Genomic DNA, 5,033 nt, shown 5'->3' with positions numbered 1-5,033 from the left:
AGGCACTGCCATTCGACTAGGAGTGAGTTTCCCTTTGCTTCTTTTCGACTGTCCAGCCTTCCAGAGAGAATGGCGCCTTCTTCTCGGCTTTAAGGAAAAGGGGGAATGCAGCAAGGTCGCTCCGTCTCACTGCGGCGCCTGAAGCGGACACTCTCGACTTGCGGCGAAGCGCTTGTCTGTAAGCGCTTCAGAGTCCGTCTAGCTGAGACGAACGTGCAGCGCCTTTTCATATGTGCCATGTGGAAAAGTTTCGAAGCAGAAAGAGACTGCCAATGCTTAGAAGTTTGCAATCCAACAGGGTAGACCCCAAAAACTTTCTGTCTTGGCACACTTCCTCGTAGTGCCTTGTTTTCAGGTTCTTGTGCGCTGAGTGGGAGTCCTTTTCTCTTTGCCTCCTTTTAACTGTTCAGCCCTCCACAGAGAGTTGTGCGTTCTTCTCGGCTTCAAGGAGGAGGGCGAATGCAGCAAGGTCGCTTTGCCCGGCTCATCTCAGTCTGCGGCGGCTGAAGCGGACACTCTCGACTCGAGGGGAAGCGCTTGTCTGTAAGCCCTTCAGAGTCCATCTAGCTGAGACAAACGTGCAGCGCCTTGTCATATGTGCCATGTGGAAAGGGTTTGAAGCAGAACGAGACCGTCAGTGCTTAGAAGTTTGCAATTCAACAGAGTAGACCCCAAAAACTTTCTGTCTTGGCCCTTTTAACCAAGCAGAGTCCAGAACGTCTGCATCAGCCCATGCAGGGTGAAAGGAGCCCGATAACGAGACGTTGGTGCGTTCGCTATCCTCCTTGCAGCCTAGAAAAAGGTGTCCGCTTCAGCACATGCAGTTGACAGGAGCCAGACAAAGAGACGTTGTTACCTTTCCCTTCCTTCTTGCAGCCGAGGAGAACCCGCAGCTTTCTGTGAAAGGGTTTACAGTTGAAAGGATGCAAGGGGAAAAGGACTCCCACTCAAAAAGGTGTGCCTTGAATTGTGCAGTTGGAAGGGGTGCGTCACTGAAAGTTTTCTGTCTTGACACATTTCCTTTTTCGAGCTGTAGTCTAAAGAAGCAGAGTGTGGATCCCGGTTGAGTGGTGGAGAGTTTTGTTGGTACGTGCAGGGAAGATGTGCAGTGCTTGGTGTGGTGCTTTGTGGTTTTAAGAGAGGATAAGTAGGTGTGAGTTTTCTTTTTAGGATATTTGGCATGGGCTCATCTGCCAGCCTCTCTAAGGGTATCAAGTCAGATCTCTGGGAGCTAAAGACAAGAAAGGAAGCTCTCTATTTGAGAAGGAAATCGCCTTGCTCTCGTGTGCAGGTGTGTAGCTGAAGGGTCACGAGGAGCAGGGTGAAGGGACCATGTCTCGCGTTTTTGTACGGCAGCGGCAGAGCGAACTCTCTGGACTCTGCAAGCATGCAAGCGCTTCAGGGTACAAGCAGTTGAGTACAAGGCACCACTGGAGAAGTGTCTCAAGAGAGAATGCTTGTCAGGACCTATCCTCTCTAATTGCAAATTTCTAAGCATTGGCAGTCCCTTTCTGCTCCGAAACCCTTTCCACTGAACACATCTGAAGACACACGGCATGTTCTTCTAGGCTAAATTTACTCTGAAGCGCTTTCAGGTTGGCAGAGTCCAGAGATTTCTTTCTGCTGCTGCCACATAGGAAAGCAAGGCAGGGCAAAAGACTGCCGTAATCGCCCTGCTCTTTGCCGGCGTTCTGCTAGGCACCGAACACAAGAGCTTGGCGGTTTCCTTCTTGCACGAGCAGAGAGAGTCCTTTCTTCTCTTTGGTTCCCACAGGTCTGACTTGAGAACCTTAGAGAGGTCAGCAGATGAGCCCATGCCAAATGTCCTAAAAGGAAAACCCACAGCTAGGTATCCCTTCTCTCTTAAAACCACAAAGCACCACACCAAGCACCGCACTTCTTCTCTCAACGTACCAGCAAAACTCTCCATCACACAACCACCATCCACACTGCTCTTTTAGACTACACCTCGCAAAGGGAAGTGTGGCAAGACAGAAAACTTTCAGTGACGCACCTCTTCCAACTGCACAGTTCAAGACACAGCTATTTGAGTGGGAGTCCTTTTCCCCTTGCATCCTTTCAACTGTACACCCATCCACAGAGCGCTGCTCGTTTTTCTCGGCTGCAAGGAGGAGGGTGAACGCACCAACGTCTTGTTGTCGGGCTCCTTTCACCCTGCATGGGCTGATGCACACGTTCTGGACTCTGTTTGGTTAAAAGGGCTTCAACCCACAAGCAGCTGAAAACAAGGCACCACGAGGAAGTGTGCCAAGACAGAAAGTTTTTGGGGTCTACTCTGTCTTGGCACAGACTGCCAATGCTTAGAAGTTTGCAATTCAACAAAGTTTTTGGGGTCTACTCTGTTGAATTGCAAACATCTAAGCATTGGCAGTCTCTGATTCGAAGCCTTTTCACTTGGCACATATGAAAAGGCTCTGCACGTTCTTCTCAGCTAGACGGACTCTGAACCGCTTACAGACAAGCGCTTCCCCTCGAGTCGAGAGTGTCCGCTTCAGCCGCCGCTGAGTGAGATGAGCCGGGCAAAGCGACCTTGCTGCATTCGCCCTCCTCCTTGAAGCCGAGAAGAACGCACACCTCTCTGTGGAGGGCTGTACAGTCGAAAGGAGGCAAAGGGAATTTCACTCTTAGTCGAATGACAGTGCCTCGAAGCTTGCAGTTGGAAGGGGAATGACACTGAAAGTCTTCTTGGCACGCTTCTCTTTTTGAGCTGAAGCGCACAGCGTGGGTCTCGCGTGTGCGATTGAGAGTTTTGCTGGTATGTGGAGGGAAGAAGTTCAATGGTTGGTGTAGTGCTTTGTGGTTTCGAGAGAGAGAGGATACCTAGCTGTGTTTTTTTCCTTTTAAGACATTTGGCATGGGGTCATCTGCTGGCCTCTCTAAGAGTATCAAGTCAGATCTGTGGGAGCCAAAGAGAAGAAAGGACTCTGCTTGTGCCTTGTAGAGTAGCTGGGACTGGTCCTGCAGAAAGGCTATGTTAAGCAGAGCTTTACCCACGAGGAGGGGTTGGGTCGAGTGGGAGCCCTGCCTCAGCCCCTACTGCGGTCGCTACACTTACAGAGCCCCCGCTTTCATTTGCAGGCACTGTTAGCCCCCAGCACGGTCCACGTTTGCCTGTGCCTTGGGAGCAAAATCCTCCTTGCAATGTCCTCGTTCCCCTTGGCCCCCACCCTACTCTGCATCCACAGGGCTCCAAGAGCCCCAATATGTACTGGAGGATATGACCTTAGAAACAAGATAGATCCCAGTTGATGAACCTCCCAATGTCCTCGTGGTGGCAACTGGGTAGCCTTGGCCCAATGCTGAAGGACCTTGAGTGAGAGGGAGGGAATCACTGACCTTCAGTGGTTGTGCCTGCCTGGGAGCTGCTGCCGGGGAGGAGAAAGGCACAGGTTTAGAGCCTGGAGCTCCCCCAGGTTCTGCACACACTGAGACACCGTGGGAATCCTAGATCCACCATCTGTCATCTCTGGGGGAGTTGTCTCTTCCAAGAGAAACCATTCTACTATTCTCCAGTCTTCAGGAAATTTTGGAGTCAGTAAGAAAATGAAAATAAAGAGCAACCTCAAGCCCCTGTGTTCTGGTTGTTGTTGAAAGAGGATGGTCCCTGTTTCAGGGAGGGGTTTGGCAATGGTTGCAGCTTGGGGTTGAGCTGAGTAGGTGGGACCTGAAATACTGCAGGCACCTGAACTGCAATGTTTTGTCCTCTTGCTCCATCCCTCATTCCAGAAGATGATGTTGATGCCTTCAATTGGCAGATTTCTTGAAATTTCCCTGTCCAATCTGTGGGCCTGAAACTCTTGCTGCCTCCCACCAGTTAGTTCTCAATTGCAGGCAGGAGAGAGGGACGGTGCTTTCACGTTTCTGTTGCAGTTGTGTTGAACACTGTCTTCACCCTGACTCACATCCCAACTTTGTTCATCTCTTCTGCAGTAATTCACTTACAACTGGTCTCTGAACTGTGTCTGTGCCCCAGGGAAGGGCACAGCATGCACCAAATCTGACCCTCCCAGTGCAACCACCAGAGCTTCATCCTGCAGCCCTGGACTCTCCTGTCCTATCTGAGACACACTTGTGCAGCTCTCCAGGGGATGGGGAGTACAAGGAAAGGTTCCGTAAAGGGAGCTGTGTGGGACTGGAGGTGGGAGAGGAGAAAACCTTTATGCCCCTCATGTGAATCCCTTGGGAGGAAACTCTGCCCCTCCTAGATCTGAGGCATTTTCCAGTCCTGAAAACAATAACGCTATCCTGGGCCATGCCTTTGTACTCTCCAGATGACTTTCCAGCTCCTGACACTCTATATGAGCCCCCATCATAACCCTCGTCCTGGAGAGATGGGGCCACTGAGCACCGGGAGAGCCCAACCTGGAGACATCCCCATGCCCATCAGTTCCTTCTGATGTTTTCCCTGCCCTGCACTCCCTGCTGTCCCTGTGTCTCTGCCCCTTAACCTGAGTGGGACCAACCCCACCCCGAGCTCCGCCTTGAGCTCAGCCTGCTTGGGGCAGTGCTCAAGGGCTGTGCTGCCATTGCCCCGCTCTGCTTTGCTCAGCCCCTGCTCTCTGCTCACACAAAGCCCTGTGGAACTTCACAGAATCACACCCAGTATTCCAAGTTGGAAGGGACCCACAAGGATCATCGAGTCCAACTCCTGAGCCTTCACTGGACCATCCCCCAGAGTCACACCACGTGCCCGGGAGTATCGTCCAAACGGTTCTTGGACTTGCACCAAGCCAGCGGTGCTGAACCCCCACACAGGCACCTCCTGCTCCCAGACAGCAGCATCTCCAGCTTCTGGGGAAGGGAGAGGGGATGCAGCCATCACCTAAGTTATGCCAAACAGGGTATTCACGTCGAACCTTCATGTCTGCCTCACCCCTCCGGGAGGATTTGTGGGCATGTGCTGGGAATTCCTGGAGGCACTGCCATTGCTGGAGGAGCTGCGTTTCTGCTCTTCCTCCCCCTGTCCTGGTTTTACCTCTCCAGAAGGAAACATTTGCTTCGAGAGGCCTCAA

The 5,033-nt window shown here is 52.0% G+C and overlaps 1 long non-coding RNA gene across 1 annotated transcript in view; it reads left to right on the top strand.

Moving 5' to 3' along the window:
* Positions 1-1,102: 1,102 nt before the first annotated feature.
* LOC114072164 overlaps positions 1,103-5,033 on the top strand; it is a 14,201-nt gene continuing 10,270 nt past the window's right edge. The window contains exon 1 of the long non-coding RNA XR_003574139.1: positions 1,103-1,115. This is a non-coding gene — a long non-coding RNA (uncharacterized LOC114072164). The remainder of the gene's footprint in view (positions 1,116-5,033) is intronic.

Source organism: Empidonax traillii, unplaced genomic scaffold (genome assembly GCF_003031625.1).
Source record: "Empidonax traillii isolate 1590-97213 ecotype Southwest subspecies unplaced genomic scaffold, ASM303162v1 scaffold2712:size35815, whole genome shotgun sequence".
Lineage (NCBI taxonomy): Eukaryota > Metazoa > Chordata > Aves > Passeriformes > Tyrannidae > Empidonax > Empidonax traillii.
The sequence above is the reverse complement of the archived record's forward strand: the minus strand, read 5'-3'. Positions and strand labels throughout refer to the sequence as shown.